The sequence below is a fragment of the Lissotriton vulgaris genome, chromosome 11, assembly GCF_964263255.1.
Source record: "Lissotriton vulgaris chromosome 11, aLisVul1.2, whole genome shotgun sequence".
In the NCBI taxonomy this organism is placed as follows: domain Eukaryota; kingdom Metazoa; phylum Chordata; class Amphibia; order Caudata; family Salamandridae; genus Lissotriton; species Lissotriton vulgaris.
Window position 1 is genome coordinate 1,031,873,250 of NC_141699.1, and position 18,660 is coordinate 1,031,891,909.

Genomic DNA, 18,660 nt, shown 5'->3' on the forward strand with positions numbered 1-18,660 from the left:
TGCTAATTTACTAAACACATTTTGTCCAAGGAGCGCAGTGTTCGACTCTGTTAAGTATCAGTGAAATGGAGATGAAAGTCTATCTGATCGGTCATTTAATCACTATTATGTCTTCTGCAATTTTAAGTCCCTGAAAACTTGTTGAGATTCATTCAGGCAGACAAACAAAGATAACAAAGCTCTTTTGTGCTATTGTCATTCAGTGGAACTCCTCTGTTGTTGCAGTGTCAAATAATGTCAGTTATTTAAAGTCAATTACAGTAATTTAAAATTCTCAACAAATTAAAGAAAAAAAGCCTAGCCGTCCAACTAACAGAAGAGGGACACTAGCCATTTTTTTTACACATTCGCGTTTCATCAATCCATTTTTTGATCTGAAATGACGGAGTGTCTAACACGTTCTTTTGCCGCTGACGAACAGCGATTTATGTAAAATAAGAACGTAAATGTCTCTCAATTTACATGACTGGTTGTAATCCTTGTCTTAAGATGAGGGTTTCCATTTTCCATGAAGGAAGCCCTCAGTTGTTCGTGGATCTGAATTCTCTGGCACAAAGAAATTATTTATAACAAAATGAAGATTTGTTCTGCCTTAGCAAGACAAGATGTCTATGGAACAAGAAGAGCCCAGCAGTTATTTGAAGGTACGACCATTATTTTTGGTATGTGATGCAAGCATGGATATTTTTGTAAAATTTTAATCAAAGAACATAGCATTCACAGTATTGGAATGTTTTCACAACCAGCAACAAATAATACATTTACATGTATTCTAGATGATCTGATAAAAACATCAGGCAAGTAATTTACAAAAAATTCATAATAAGCAATAAATAACAGATTTCTGCTTTTAGTCAAATAAAACCGATTGTTGGTTTGATTACAGGATAGTAAAACAATGTATGGATATATGTTCATGTAGTAGGTACCTTCAGCATTTAAACATTATTTGCAGTGGATAACAACTAATTGATCACAAATTATTTTCCAAAGTTGGTTTAGTATTGTTTCTGAAGGGTAGCATTTGATCCCATAAAACACACACTTATGAGCGAGAGGGGCTTGTGTGTGAGATATAGAATTGTCCATGATTTGAAATAAAGAGAATTTAAGATTTTTACAGATTATGCCTCTCATATGATCTTTCTGCCATTATTGGAACCCCTGCCATGATATATATGTTAAATTCTCTGGTGCAAGGTGCCCTTCTCTTAAGTATGTTTGTATAGGAAAGCACAGGGAACGTAGGGGAGCTCCACTTGTAACGTCCATTTTGCAACATGACTGTATGTACAGAATTTAGGCAAACTTACTCTGAGGAATTCACTGTAGCACATCCTCGGCCAGTAAAATTCATGGGATGAATTTCCTGCTTCATGCTATATTTCTTTTTTGGAATTAAAGGTTTTTAATGTCGCTTGTGACACCCCCAACGCCCTGTGCAGCATCCCTAAGTTAAATGAAATCCCTGTTCCATTTCATCTATATGTAATTTAAATGCACAGCCCTGCGAATGCCATAGTCTGAGCTTCTCCATTTATGTCCCACTTGGGATCAGCATGGCTGCTGGCTCTGCTCTGCTTCCAGAAGTCCTACCTAGAAGATTTAGGTTCTAGGATAGGTGCCCTTATGCATGCCTTCTAGATGTTGTGTCTTCTCTTCTGTGATAGCTGTTGTGCAGAAAGTGAGTGCACCGCTGATTTGGAAAGGATACTCCAGCCATAGATTGACCAGAGTGTCACCACAACAAACGTTATGCAGTGTCTGTCTGCGACTACCGCTCATACATCAGTCGGAGGCCCTGGTACGCGGACATTCTTATTTGCACTTAGTTCTCATAGACTATGACCAAATGCATCAGCATGTATTTTAATGTTCTACAAAGACAAGTTATTACACTGTCCCACTTCAGCAATAAGTTGTCACACAAGTTGTGGTGCTTTCTAGCTTCAGTAAATATCTCTAAAGGCATCAAAATGTGTTCTCACATTAATGTATCCCTCTAAAGTTGCTTGCTAAGAAATCCTATTTTCCAAGATGGCTCTAACGGGCTGATTCAAGACAATTCACGCCACGCCATTCTTACAGGACAATGTTAAGTTTTTCAATGGACAAAAAGTGCACATCATATTTACATTGTGGCTTATGATAATAATATTAATATTAATAATAACAATAATAATAATAATAATAATAGCAATAATAATAATATTAATAATAATAATAATAGTAATAATAATAGCAATAACAACAACAAGAATAACAAGGCAAATAATAATAAAAATGACAATAATACAAATAATAATAATAATAATTATTATTATTATTAGAGGTATTATTACTGTTAATGCTAATAATAATTCTACTACTAATAATGCTAATTCTACAAATAATAATATTAATAATAAAAAGAAAGATTATTATTATTATTTTTAGAGGTGTCATTGTTGTCAATAATACGAATAATAATAATACTACTAATAATAATACTAATAATAATACTGCTAATTATACCAATAATAAAAATAATGGGTATTATTGTTATCATTAGTATCGTTATTATTAATAATAATGTTATTATTAATAATCATCATAACAATACTAATAATGATTATTCTTGTTATAATTTTTATCATTATAATTATTGTTATTAATAGTTTATTTTTTGTTTTTGGGGGGACATTTATACATTGCAACAAACAATCAGTTGGAGTCTCTTGGTGCTAACGGACAGATGTAGTCGGGGACAAATTGACTACATTCAGAAGAAAACAAATAAATACAGAGCATAGCCACATTTGTGGCATTTTATGGAAGTGCATCAAAGAACAGAGCATCCAGCCTGAGAGTTGATTGCACAATTTCTGGTTTTTTAGTTGGTCAACAATATTTTCATCCAAACGTTTTATACTTGTACATAGGATTGGAGAGCAAAACATGGGACTGTGACCAAACAGCTTTGGGAAATAATTTGAAAACCTCTTGGGTAATAAGGAAAGTCCAGTCTCATTATAGGTCTTGAATACCATGCAGGCCACTTTAAAATTAATGTGTTTGACGATAGGTAGCCAATGACGTTGTTTGAGAAAGGAGGAAACGCAATCACGTCATCAACCAGTCAAACACTGATGGTGCCTGGTTCCAATGATGCTGATTGTGCCATGGTGCAAAGGTCATTGAGCAGTATTTTGTTTGTCATTTAACCTCAAGTAAAATTGTCTTGACGCAGACATCTCAAGCATAAATCATATAATATGTGTTATTTCTGCAATTCTTACGTGCATGGGGTGATGAGAAATCATGAGACATTGCCCACCCCAAATGTTGCTCATTGTTTGTGCTAGTTCTCATTTGCTGCTGGTGTTCCATGCAATCCTGCTAGGTCATTCTTGTTTGCAGGACTTTAGTAGGCATGGCTTTGCCCTGATTTCTATGTAATAATATGTTATATGTATTTGGATAGCGCACGTCTCACTCCGGAGCGTGTCCTGGTGCTTATGCATTGTTAAGGCCATCCGCTGTCCATGCAGGTAACAGCAGTGGGGCTGTGTAAGGGGGATTCCGAGGGACGATGCAGAGGGAAAATTACATAAATAATTAATTTCCCCTCTGCATCTTCCATCGGAATCCCACGGACCGCGGCTGGTTAAGGCATATGCGTGGTTAAGGCAAGCGTGGTTCGGGTTGTGGGGAAACGGCATGAGTGGCTCAGCCCGCGTTGTTAAGGCTGTTTTCACTGTCCTGGGGCTTATGCATTGCTCCCATCCCCCACTACCGTCTTTGCATCGAGTGTCAGGGGTTTTGCTCTATTCAACAGCCGCGGCCGGTAGTGGGAGTACCTGTCGGGCGGTGACGTGGAGAGGGGCAGGGTGAGGGGTAGTAATGTATGGATTACGGAGTTTAACAGGTAAGTAAACATATAAATAAATAAAACTTCTGTTGCCTGCACTGCATCACCAAATGCGATGCAGTGCACGCAACGAAATACGTTTGATTTATTTATATGTTTACTTACCTGTTAAACTCCGTAATCCATACATTACTACCCCCCACCCTGCCCCTCCCGCTCCCCACGTCACCGCCCAGCAGGTACTCCCACTATCGGCCGTGGCTGCTATTCAATACAATGCCATTTACCACTGTCCTTGAGGACATCTCATCACAGAAATTCTTATGCAGCGAACGTTCTCCGGAGATCTCATTCCAGCTGTTTTGTGTTATGCCACCACCTGCTCAAATGTAGGGCTAACAGCAAGAATAGCTATGACCGTGCACAGCCATCCTATAACGTTAGCCAGGAAATGCCTTGAGTTAGAGGCCAGAGTCTTCCAGGGGAGGCCTCTACAGCATCCTATGAATGAACCTAGCCTCTCCAGTCCTACTGTGGAATCATTTTCCCCTCTGGTTTTATTCCTCTTTAAATCCCTTTCTGGTGAAACGACTCTTTCAAATCTGAAAAGGATCAGCGATTCAAAAGTGTCCTAAACTGAATTGGCAGCACAAATCACCACGGATGGCACCAAATCCAGAGATTGGATCATTACCATTGCATAAACATATTCATCAACTTGATGGTGCATTTACCTAATATTGTTGTAATGCAATATATTATTTCACCAGCAAAAACAACATTTGATGGACAGAATGCAGAACAATGTCACACATTCACCCCAGTACAGAGATCTGGGCCTAAATCCATCTTTTTTTTGCACTCCACACCACCCCAGTTCAGACATGGCCATATGCAAATCAGTCTGACCCTGTGCTTCATGGGAACGGGTCCAGCCCGAACTGCCAAGCCATGCCTTCCCTGGACCGGAAACAAGCTTCCGAGGACCGGTTTCTGGCATTCCAGCCGTCTTCAGCCCGGCCTGCTTGAATCCAGTGGTGTGGAGAGCATGGGACTCACGTCTGAGCATACCCATCCCACTCGGGGTTACAAATGCATATATTATTTCACCAACAACAACAAATACACATTTCTAGCATGGATAAGAAATACTCATAGGGGATATTGTTGAGTAGATGGTGTGGGGGTAGTGGTATGTGTTTATGCCTTGGCTGGGTGAGGCTCTTGATGTTTTATTTTTGTAACTCTGTGGATGTGCCTGTGTGTGGGTCTCATTGCATGTCTTTGTGTGCCTAGCTGACTAAGTGTGCATGTGCGTGAGACTGTGTTTCTCCGTTTGGTTGTCAGTGTGGGTGTTCTTGTGTGTGTGTCTGTGTATGTGTGTGTGTGTGTGTGTGTACGTGTATGTGCTTAGAAACATATATACATGCATAAGTGCATTTGCACGTCTGTTTGTGGTTTTAAAATCACAACTTTTGTTTAGGGATTATTTTCAGTTTTTAAATTAAAATGCCATTATACTCACAAGGGCTTCAAGTAGATCTACAGAAAGCCCCAAACCGGGAGAGCTGACTTTTCCATCTTGCGGATTGGAAATCATACTATGCTCAGTAGATCAGAAAGAAAAGAAGCTGTTGGCAGGGGCAGGGTGCAGGAGAGGCTCCTCATTCGGAGCGGAGGAGAGTCGCCCCTCTTAACCCCTTCGCTGCGGCGGCAATTCCGCTAGGGGGGGGGGCCCGAGCGGCGCTCGCATGCTCGTGACGGAGCCGCTCCGTCATGAGCCGCGGTTGCGCTGTGCTCATGACGGATTCGAATTCGCAATTAAGGAATACTTTCCCATTCATTTCTATGGGCCTCCTGGCCCATAGGAAGGAATGGGAATTTATTCTCAATTTGCGATTTGCAATTTGCTAATCGCAAATTGAGATTAATTTCAAGGGTGCACATGTGGTGCACATACATGCCCTAAGGGGCATGTATGTGCACCACATACATGGCACTTTGAAAAATCCTGAAAATGTGCATTTTTCAAGGAAATCGCAACTTACCACCAACTAGAAGTTTATCTGATATATGTTATTTGTCCTTATAACCAGATAATTATTTTTTTTTTAGAACAAAGTCACGTGAGATGAATTCAAAATTGGGCAAACACAGGAAGTCCTTGGTGGGAGGTACAATTAAGGGGAGTTTAGATCAGTTTATTACTAGGGCGGCATCAGTCCTAGAACACGAGATTGCAATTACTGAGCGACGTCTATCCCTAGAACCTCTATATAATAAACGATCCTCCTTGGGACCAATTCAATTAGCCATTACTCCACCAATAATTCCTTTAACATCTGGTATTGATAAGGACCCTACTAATATTGACAGTACTTCGTCCCATCTTTTGTCTCTGGCTGCTTCCAGAGCATTGAGCAGGGAATCTACTCGAGAGGATTTAAGCAGAGAGCCCAATCTAGAAATCATATCTGAGGAGAGTGTCTTATGCCCCCCACTAAAGTCGACAATTAAAGATAGCTTGCAATCTATTCCGCAAGGCCAGGGGTCTGCCTCAAAAAGAAAGCGTGGGGGGGGTTAAACATGGGGAAGATTGGCGAAAACTCCAAAAATACATATAAGTCCACCTAAGGAAAGTGCCCTAGCCCCCAGGAAACCAGAGGTAAACCCATCTTCCCCAGTGTCTTCTCAAACCCAAGACTTATTCGAAAAAAACGAACAACTACTGAAATCTCTGATAATACCACTGGTTGAAAGACTAAAGAGAATAGGGGAGAAGTTGGGGTCTATAGAGGAAGCGGTAAAGTCGAATACCGTACTTATCAATAAATTGGCTGACCCCCCACACAATCAGATTCAAAACCAGATTTTAAATCAAAATAAACCAATTAAAACACCTGGACTGGAGAAAAGAAATGAATTAAGAGAGGTGGATCCCACGTTACCACCCTTACCTAATACTGTGGCACCGCTGAAAAATGCTAATGGTGCCTCATTACAGAGAGAGGAAGGTATTGTGGGACAGGTAAACAAAGTCCCTAACAGAGATAAGGAATGCAGTATTGACGGAAAAATACACAGACCTTTACCACGTATTGACCTGCCGCCTGAGGCAGCTCCTTACGTAGTTGTCCTATCTGGGGTCCCTGAATTAGCTACTGGGAAAACAGAGGGATATTTTGAGCTGAAAAACAAAGTCGTTTACTGGTTAAGCAAGAACAGACAGCCACTTCTAACAAGCATAGATGGGGAAATCCTTCATGTAAGGAGAGTGGGGTGGTTGGGACATAGGACAAAAAATCTACAAGGGGAATTGATTATTGTTAATTTTTAGGATAGGCGTGTAACTTCTTATCTCCAAGGCTGGTGCATCCAGAGAGGTGAGGGAGGTATATTTATGCGGGACCTAAGTTACTTTTATCCCAGACCGCAAGCCATGTCATTGGGAAGATACCAACCAGGAAACTACCATTCAGCTAGACTAGCTGACACTAGTTTTAATCACTTTAATATTCCAACTTCGAACCGATTTGCCATGTTATCAGGACTAGAAGCGGTTGATTGACTTACTAGAAAGATACCCAGTTATGGTGAAAATCAAATGATACCTGAAAGATCATTCAATAGTGTTCTGATGGCAGTGAGGGTGCCTAGGGAGGGGATAGTAGAGAAGCAGCATGATGAGCAGGATCCCCCAGAGAGAGGCCCCATGGGTAGAAGTGGACACAGTGACCACATACAGAAGGATGAACCCTTTAACTCTCACACTGCAATAGTGACCTTTTTTTCTGGCACATTTGATGCACCCAGGAGCCTGCCCTTAGGGTGAGAATTAACTGGGGAGCCCTCTGTAAGGAATGATCCAGGTAATCTCATTATCCCTACGGGAAATGGGGAAGTATGCCGCTTATTGTTCTGGAACGTGGCAGGCCTTAGAGCTAAAATAACTAACTTCATTTGGCATAACACCATAAATGGGTATGATATCTTAAGTTTCCAGGAGACATGGATAATAGAGCCTCTCCATCTCTGTGGTTTTAAAACTTTGTTTACATCGGCAGTGGATGTAGCACACGGCAGGGCTAAGGGGGGCCTGTGTATATACCTATTGAACCAGCTTAAATATGAGAAAGCCCAACTACTATCTAATAATAGCTATTATCAACTGGTGAAGATATGTATTAACAAGGTGGCCTGTGTCATAATTATTAATTTTTATAACAACATCCCCTCTGTTGATATCGAAGCAACGTTAAAAAAATGGCCATTAAACTAAAAAAGGAAATTGATACAAACCTTAAAGAAGTATCGGTTATCTGGGGGGGGGCGACTTTAATTGTACAATCTGTAAAAGGGGACGGCAAGGAGTTTGTAGTATTATGTTAGACCAGGATACCAATTTAACACATTTTGAGCATACTATATGTGGGGATTTTTTTTAATAATATTTTGTTTTCTGGTGATCTGGGGTACGCAAATGAAATTGGCCAAATAGAGTCTCCCTTTGAGCCGACATTTATTGGCAGGGGTGCGTCCACAACAATTGTTTTTATTTTATTCTCTGTTAGGTATGGATGCCAGATTAAAACTTGTAAGACTCTTAATATTGCATTAAGTGACCATTATCCACTAATTATGGAAATCTTAAACCCATTTCGGGATCTAGGCGGAGAACAGACTTGCAGGCAGATTGTCCCAGATGTTATCATGAGAAGACAAAATGGCTATTCGCTTAAATGGAGTAAGCTGGTCCCAGATGATTTTTTATACAATTTGATGTCCAAATGTTTAACTAGTTTCCTGATCTGTCTGGACGAGAATGCTGATAGTCAGGGAATTATTAAACATTTTCATATTATTGCAACTCATATCAAGGATAGCCTATGGGTGGTATTAAAAAATCCTAAAGAAGTGACGAGGAGTTGGTTTAACTCTGAATGCAAAAAGGCCCACTCAAAACTTAAATACGCTCTACATGCTGTCCCCCGTGACCTACTATTGGTTAAGGAGTCGCAGAAAATTTACAACGAGGTATTGAAAAAAAGGAAAGCGGTTAATAAAAGGGACGCGTGGGAGTCACTATGCGAGCCCTCACAGAGTAGGGACTCATCTGCTTTCTGGAAAGCAGTGAATGCCCCATTCTTTATTGATAATACTAAGGCACGTATTGAAATTGCGATTTCAGAGGATGAATGGGTAAACCACTATGCCCAACTGTATAGCACTCCGCATGGGGTGCAGCAAACGCCATTTGAAATTCTAGGGGAAGAGAGGGCCAAGGGCATGAAACTGGATGTCACCTTGGAAGAGGTAACTGCGAGCCTTAAAGCAACTCGGGGAGGTAAAGCTGCGGGCCCAGATGGCATACCACCTGATCTGTTTAAAAATAATATCGAGCTGTGGTGGGCTATCTTAAGAACAATTATTTAATGCCACCTCTGAGATGGGCATAAACCCCTTGTGGTTTACATCTGTTATCGTGCCCATATTTAAAAAGGGAGATAGACAAAATTGTATGTGCTATCGACCGATTTCTTTACTGGATTCTTCCATAAAAATCCTTGGGAGAATTATTTTAAGTAGACTTCAAAGCTGGGCGGAAGATAATTCTGTTATCAGTGATCTTCAGTATGGGTTTCAGAAAGGGGTAGGAACGGTAAATCAGGGCTTAAACCTATTTATTTTGCAACAAAAATATATCAGGGCCAGGAGGGAGCGCATCTATTCCGCATTTGTTGACTTAACGTCAGCGTTCGATTGCGTTTCGCATAGTAAATTATGGTCAATTTTAGAAAATGTGGGGGTGGAAGAAAAATTAATTTATTTTCGAAGAGAATTATACTCAGGTGCCACCGCAACAGAACGATATGGAAGAAACGGAGAGTGCACAAGATCATTTGGCATAGGGCGCGGGGTTCGCCAGGGGTGCGTTCTTACCCCCTTTTTATTTCTAGTTTATATAAATGGCCTTGAAAAACGTTTACTCCAATAGTGCAGGGATATGCCTATGGTAGCCAAAAGACCAATCCCTGCGCTTCTTTACGCAGATGATGCGGTTATCATGGCTCGGACTCCCCTCGCCCTACAAGGCCTGATAACATCTTTTAATGCTTTTATGTCAAATTTAGACCTGAAAATTAACTGCACTAAAACGTTTTCTATGAATTGTGGCTCTGGTATAATAAAAGGAAAAAGGTCATTTATATTAATGCTAGTCCCTTAGACTTCACCCCCACTTTTCCATATTTAGGTATTTTGTTTCATGAAGCCGGCATATGGGAAAGTGCTATAAAAGCAAGAAGATTTAAGTTTTGTAAATCAATCATGGCCCTAAAAAATGTCTCTAAAAAAGGGGGAAAAAAACAATTCTTGAACTTTTTTTTTAATGCTACGTGTATATCAATTTCTGTCTATGGCGCCGTATATGGGGCTATGCCAATGTAAAACCCATCCAGCTTGCAGAACACATGTTTTTGAGATACATCTTAGCTGTACCTGAGAGTGTTTCAAGCTACATCTGTCACATGGAACTTGGCCAACCGCACATTGAAGACACAATTAGGGTCCAGCCAATACTTCTATGGCATAGGGTCTGGACCAATGAGGAGTGTGCACTGAACCACGCTATTATAAGGGATGTGATAAGTTTAGATCATGTGAGCAGGATAAGATGGTTTGTTTACGTAAAAGATTTTCTCGTGAAAATGGGCTGTCAGAATTATTACGATGATCCACTTTTAATGTGCAATATCCCAAGGAAGTCACTGAAAAATCAGTGCATGAAGTATCTGGAAGATATAAGAGCTAGTGAGGAAATAAAGAAAAAGACAGTGTTAGCCCATCAACTGATATTGGCTCAGGGTAAAATACAACCATACTTAACCCTTTCTATGAATGAACATGAGCAGTTCGTTTTAACACGTTTTAGGTTAAATATTCTTTTTAGAGTTTTAAGCTTTCCTGTTATGAATATTTGGTCACGTGATTTAATGAAATGCCCGTGTGATGATCTATCAGAACAATCGGATATCCATATTTTATTTTTCTGTAAGTTTTATATATTACCTCAGAAAAGATTGATTGTTTCCATACTGAAGGAGATGGAAGTTAATCGCTGTCGTTCAGCTTTTTTAGCAATGCAGAAATTAGATGCTATATTGATTGTGGCATCTATCTCTGAATTTTATAAAAATGTTTTTAGATTGCGTAAATCAATTTGTATGTGAGTATCCCACTTTAATTATTCCCTATGTGACTGTCCCCCCTACAATGTAATTTTCTGATTTTTCTGGTTGTACCCTTGAATAATGAAATTTTGTGTGAACTTTTATGGTTATTTGCTTTTAACTGAATAAAGTTATAATGAATGAATGAGTGAAAGTGATTGGTCTTAGTGTGGATTATTTGTGTCAACTCTTTGGAGAACAATACTCACAACAAACAGTACACCTCTGCATCTATTATGACCAGGGCTTTACACAAGGCATGTCCTGCTGGTTTGCTGATCTGGAAGTAAATAAAACAGACATAGAATCGGGTCTCTTTTGCCCCCTTTATTCTAGTCCTTAAGTTTACATGCACAAACATTGATTGATTTCTCAACAATGACTGACTCTAAAATCCTTTCAGGTAATCTATGGCAGCAATCAGGGCCGGACTGGCCGTAGCGGGCACTGGGTGTTTCTCCGGTGTGCCGCCAAAGTAGGGGCCCGTTTTAGACCCCTAAGGGGCCGGTATTGTTGCCGGGGGCTGGTTTTGCAGTGTAGCTGCAATATCTGCCCCCAGCAATAAAAACAGTACAAATCTGCTAGAAGCCACCCCAACCCCCACCGGGGCCGGCTGAGTCTTTTCCTAGTGCTGGTTTCGGTCCTCAGTCCAGCCCTGGCAGCAATGCAGCGTTTGGAACTTTTCGCTTCATCTTGCATTTCCCTAAAATTAGTTGACTTTTTCCGATGCTGCATTTCTTTTGTTTTTTTCTACAACATATGACTGCTGCACAATGCATACTGTAAACTGAGTCGCCTCTACATGTTTGGGTGAACTCAGAAAGTGGGTGCGGGTGACAGGGTGTTTTTGAAAGACTCAGAGCTGAGGCCAAGGCTGTGCAAGTTTCTTATGGTGCTTCTCAGTGGGTTATCACGGTATGTAGACTACATACACGCCCAATATTTAGCCTCTCTGCAGAATACACAGAGCGATGACCACACTAGTGTCAATTACACTTTACGGACAGCTGATCTCTCAGTCCCCCAAACAACTGACTTGTCGTTTTACAAATACAAGATGGTGCCCCAGCAAAGTCTAGAACTGCATTGCCACGACTCAGAGACGAAACACACTATCTTGAGGGTATCCATCTATTTGCTTGAGATTGCATACTGTAAGCAGCGATGCGGTCTATGCCAGTAAGCAGCAAGTAATTTGTTAATTTTTATGACAGACTGATGGGCGGCGAATGTGGGATGGCTAATAAAGCATTAATTAACGGTTAAAGTAAGTCATTATCACATGACGGCCATGCACGTACTAAATGTCGTGATGTACATGGCATCTTCTTTATGGTGCATGTTCTCCAAACAAGTGGCTGGAAGTATGCTACTTTTTACAACAAATGTGCTTGATGTTTTTGGAGAGCACTTTGCTCTATGAGGCAAACCACTTCCAGCATGTCTTATGCGGACAATGTCATTCTAACCAGCCATACTCTAGTTGGTCTACTGCGGCTACTCAACACACTGCACAGGTACATCGGCGAGAATTATCTGGAAGTCAACATCGACAAAACTAAAACACTGACAATAATTGGTAAACGGTCCCACTCTTGGTCACTAGGTAAAAATGCAATTACCAACTGTGATGTATATAAATACCTAGGTGTTATGATCGACAAGGGGGTCATTTCACGAATCAGCTCAAAGCTTTCCAGAGGAAAGGAATGGCAATTGCGACCACGCTAAGACAACTTAAAACAAATCTGACAGGTCCAACATTCGCTCCACTTCTCCGCGTTGCGAAAGCAAAAATTCCATCATCAATTACATATGTCAGCAAGGTTATGAGAGGCAGGGATGCTGGACTACTGGACACAACTATGACAAAAGCATACTGAGTAATGTTAAACTTACCGCCTTATACATCGCCGGCACAGATTCGGCTCTAGCTTGGTCTAACGCAGCAACTCCTCGCAAGGCGAGGCTCGTACATCAAGTGCTGGCATAAAATTAAGAACTCCACCACAAACACACTGAAAAACCATCTCTGGCAGGAACTCTGCAGCATATCTACCTCGCTAGCCAAAGCCTACTTGGAGGAATCGCTCGCCATAACAGATTAGCCGATCTATGGGAAATTCCAACAACATACATTTTCACTTTAAATGCATCACTAAAAAGGTTGTCAAGAAACTCTTCTTTATAGAAGACAAAGCTGCATTTGCACACAGGAGCCACGCATGAATGACTCTATCTACTTATAAGTCATTTGGATCACAGGCAGACTTTGAACTAGGGTACACAAGGAAGCCTAAAGAAGCCTTTTAAAAGCACAACCTAGGAATCCTGCCAGCCACACCTCATCTTCCACCATGGCTGAGAAAGAACTACGAGAACTCATGCCGGCTATGTGGAGTTCGAAAGGAGGACATTGAACACATAATATGCTCTTACGTAAAGCTTAATAAGGAAAGGTTGGCCTGCTAAAAACTTTTTTTTAACGAACAAGGCATACGTACACGGAGACAAGCAGTACTCGCATGCTTCAACCCACTGGATCCACACCTGAATGGGAAGCTTGTTAAATTCTTATTTTTAGTAGCATCCAAGCAAAAGATGCTTATTACTACAAATAGCGTATAATTCTTCACAGACTCCCCGCAAAAAGACTCTGAACACTCTGTCCTTTTCAATTATGCACGTGTGCACTGACATTTAAAAACCTTTTAACAGAGCATTGATCAAAAAGTAATTTTATGAAAACTTTTACATGAATGTATTCTTGTAATGGTTTTCATTAATCAAAAACCATACCTTTTTGCTTACTTACTATGAGGCAATATTCAACTCCTTTATAAAACAAATCTTACGGTACCTACATTGAGCATCAATGCAAGAAATGAATGATGGACATGTTTAGGCTGTTGCTTACTGTCGTTCAGCACTACTCGTTTACAACTGACTTGATAGGGCACCTCCTTATGGCATCCCGTCCAGAAAAAAAGAGGAGCATTGTGGATAGCACGACAGGAGCTTGAAACAAAAATTATGGGACATCATTTCTAGTTTCCCAAAACCCTGCTCTATTAAATTTGTACCTGAACAGCTGCTCTTTAGTCAGGCTCTGTGCACTGAAGCGACCCCAGGATTCCATATCTGCTTGCTTCTGTAAGACTGGAGTCCACCTGAAGGTGTCACAAACTCCAGATGTTTGAAACTTTTTTGGGAAGAAATACACTGCTCTCAATTTGTTGGGGAAACAAGCACCACCCTGTAATGGAAAATCAGCGAAACAAGTGACTTTTAGGGAAAGTATATAGCACAAAATAGTGACCAGAGGTTGCTTCATGAGAAAACAAAAGGCGGCATGGCCTACAAGCAGCAGTGTGCACCACCTATACCCTACCTCCATCTAAAAGCTAATCATCCTTTGTAAAAAAAAAAGGGAAAATAATTATATCTAAAGCGGCCATAAGCACCCCACTCAAGTATGGCACATCGACCACCAACCCTGCCATGGAAAAAAAGAATATATTGGAACTTTTCACGTCCAAGCATCCATACAAGACAATTGACCTCGCACAGTTTAAAGATCCGTTTACCAACGCACCATGCTCCTGGCACTGACCATATCCATGTTCTGCGGCCACCTGGTGCCCTCATGCACCATTGTCAAAAACACACACCCCTAAAATTAAATATTAATAGTCAGCTGGGTTGTTTAAGAATCATAACCACAAACACAACACGGCCTTCTTAAGACTTCACGCAACAAGCGATAATAGCCGCTACAACCCAACGGCTTTCTGTGCGTTCCTGACCGCACCACACTTTTTCAAACCTTTTCACGCCAGCAATCGCTGCTCCCTCCCCCATATTTAAACATCAGTCAAGAGGTGCCTATGGCAGTTTACCTGTGTGCATTGACTGAATGTCATATAGTTTTCTACCCGCAACCCAGCGTAGGCTTGCAAGCAACCTATTTCCTCAATGACGCAGTTAAAACAAGAGCCGCAGAAAATGGAAGACGTTCCGCTGTGCCACAGATTCTCACACAATGTGCGCCTTCCGAGCGTCTGAATAGAGCCTACTGTCCATGTAGAGTGTAGGTAGCATCTATTTAGCGGCCATCCTGGAGCAGAAGGGCTTGTAAAAATGAAAACACACCTGTCTTTCAAGGACCTATATATATTAGGGGTAGTGATACGATAGTGGAGGTGCGCCAAATAGGTGGGCGAGCCACGCTGTGCAGAACAAAACAAAGGCATGCTTCTCTGTCTGAGTCCTTATGATAGGAATGAGGAGGGAAGATGCAATTAAATACCAGCACCAAAGCTGAACATGCATCCACAGAGTAACATGAGCAGGAAAGTAATTAAAAAATAGTCCCCCAAACGGATAGATAAACAACCAAAGCATTAAGATACAGTACTGGGTTCCTGCTCCGTGGGAGGAGCCAAATACAAAAAGAAGGGACAAAGAGAAAGCATTGACCACTGGCAAGCAAAGATTTTGTAAGGACACTGAAACAAAAAAATGAAAAGCAGTGCACAGGCTTTAAGCCCACAATGAAGTATATACTAAAGTATATACAACAGGTCTTGAAAGCTTGACCTAAAAATGTGCCCTCACAGCTTTGTGAGGTTTGGTTTTTTGAAAGGGAAGGATCAGTCCAGGAAAGCAGGGAGCTAGGCAGGAAGGACCCAGTGAAAAGGGCCATACTGAAGCTATTCTCAAATGTTTGTTTTCTGGGATGGTCTAACTGGTGTGGGACTACGGCTCAATACAGATAGGTACCTGTGTTTGCTGTGATAAAATTAGATTTGGCCAATTACTCAGAAATGATGGATCAGAGTTTCTGTCAGGGAGCGTGCAAAGAACATGCTTTTGTCATTACCTGTGGTGTTTGCACTGGGGACCAACAGAGTATGTCCAGAGCAAACAGTGATGTGGCCAGGAATTCTTTTAATGGCAGGTCTAACACTTAGCCCCTTGGGTTACTCAGTACAGCTTGGTTGATCGATCATGACTGTTTTCTTGTTTGGTGAGCCTAAAATTAGTCTCAGATCCTTCACTTGCATCTGAAGAGGTTAATCCAACAATATGAAATCATGCATTTGGAAATTTCACCCAAAGACATTTATGATGATATCTCCATTCATTTAATGGCAACTCAATGACCAATGATACGTTAGATTTTATGACATTTTATGGTATAGAGTGTCTTACTGCAAACATTTGTTTTGCTTGGTTGACTTCTTGAAAAGTCTGACTTGCCACTTTGCCAACTCAGTTGCTCAGCCATTGATTATAAGTGTCATTTATCATATTTGATCCAAGGTTCTCCATTCAAGATAAATGGCCTTATGCCATTGCTATATTATTGTACAATAGTGAGGTGAGTCCACAAAGGCAAGCCGGGCTGAAGACGGCTGGAATGCCAGAAACCGGTCGTCGGAAGCTTGTTTCCGGTCCAGGGAAGACATGGCTTGGCAGTTCGGGCTGGACTGTTCCCATGAGGCACAGGGTCAGACTGATTTGCATATCGCCGTGTCTGAACTGGGGTGGCAGAGTGGGCTAAAGAGCGGTGATGGATTAAACCCAGTTCTTTTGACTGGGTGTGAGTGTTTGATTCAGATGCTCCATCCATTACTACCCCCTTTTGTACCACAAAGGATGGGCAGTCATCTTCTTTCCCATCTCAGTTTTAGGGATATATGAATCTGCATGCTCTGAATAACCACTTCACAGGAGCACATAAGGATCAGCAGAGACCTCAGGAGAGAAATAGTCACAGATCTGCGAGGACGTAGAGCCGGAGCAGAGTTAGGCAGGTGACAGGTGCTCATCTGAGATCTTGGTAGGATTGGTGTACAGTCAGTGATATGCAAGGTGAATCCATGCAAAGCTAATAGGGTTGGGACAGAGTCAGTAACATGTAATAAGACCTCTGAAAGATTGCCTCTGTCTGATCTTTGCCACAGTCAAGGCTGGGCTGGAAACCAAAATCAGCCCTAGTAGCAATGTTCAAAGGATCATTACACTGCAGGCGGCTGCAGCTAGACTGGGGCAGTAGAGCTCACATGTTTGCTCATGGCAGCTCATCCAGCTCTGAAAGCAGCCTCATAGCCAGCCGCGGTCTGTGCAGGTAACAGCCGTGGGGCCAGGTAATGGGGAATTTCGAAGGACGGTGCAGAGGAAAAATGTATTATTTATTTAATTTTCCCTCTGCATTGTCCCTCGAAATCCCCCCTGACCTGGCCACACCGCCCCCTTGCTGTTACCTGTCGCCTGCTCATAGCCATCAGCCTCCAGCTTAATGCCACAGTGCCATATTGGTCTGTGTGGCCATGGCCATGTTTGTCTTGTGATGGCTTGAAATGGTGAATCAAACACAGCCAGTCGTTCCTGAACCACCACACCCTAATATGTAGCATATTTCTTGATCTGCTTTTGGAAGATCGAATGCAGATTATTGGTTGATTGATTGATTAAAGCATAGTTAACATACCGATTTTCAAAAGTTAGCTCACTCCAGTCTCCAGTGCCCTTCATTGATTTAGGGTAATTTAATCACCTTTTCTTGCACTAAATAGGTTTCGGGGAACTTCAATTTGGAAATTCAGTGACCTTTTCATGCTTACTATCAATGTGTGTTTTAGAGCCTGTTTCAGTTGCTGTGAATGTCGAAAATGTTTTGCCTATTGATTTTGGCAATAAGGGATCTGTACGAATTTTCTTAAACACCATCCTAAAACTGCACTAGTAATCCACAACATTCACCATACTAACAACAATGGCGCGCCGAGAACGCGAGAGGGTTCCCAGGGCAGCAGAATGCCCTCTGTCCTGTGCTTGTCCTTTGTCTACCAAGGTGTACTGAGTGACTCAGCAGTGAATGAATCACCCTTTCCTGCAGGTGCATGCTCACTCTGGATGGATTCCATGTCTTGATGGTTCCAAATGTTTACTCACTGGTTTCTGGGGTTACTCAGCATTTCTAAACCATGCGCTATCACGCAATGGTGGAGTATTCCAGGAGGGTGCAGCAACTGGCTGCAGGATAAACAGTTTAGAGAAAAAACTTTGCCTCTGGATTTCTATCCCAGGGACCTGGATTTTGAAATGCTTACTTGGAAATTCCTAAAGGTTTTGCTACTCCTACACAACTCCTGTCTTACTCATGAACGGTAGGGGTAAGTCAAGAACTCTCTTAAATTATGCTTACTCCTGGGGTCCTCCTGGATTTCAGGAGGGAGTCAGGTTTTCTAGAAGAGTCAGTCACAATAAAACATTGTGTATCTACCCCAATGTTTTAGTTCCTTTAGCGCTAGTGACAATAATTTGACATCTTCTACTCTACCTCTGTAGTGCGGAGAACGCAAGCATGCTGCATCCTTGCATTAAGGGTAGAAAATCCCTCTGGTCCTCACATTAGAGCAGGGGTCTCCAAACCGGTCCGGGAGGGCCGGATCCATGCCAGATTTTTAAAATTACTACATGTATCTCAATGGGGATATCCAAAAAATCTGGCATGGATCCGGCCCTCCAGGACCGGTTTGGAGACCCCTGCATTAGAGGTATTCTCTTATTTGG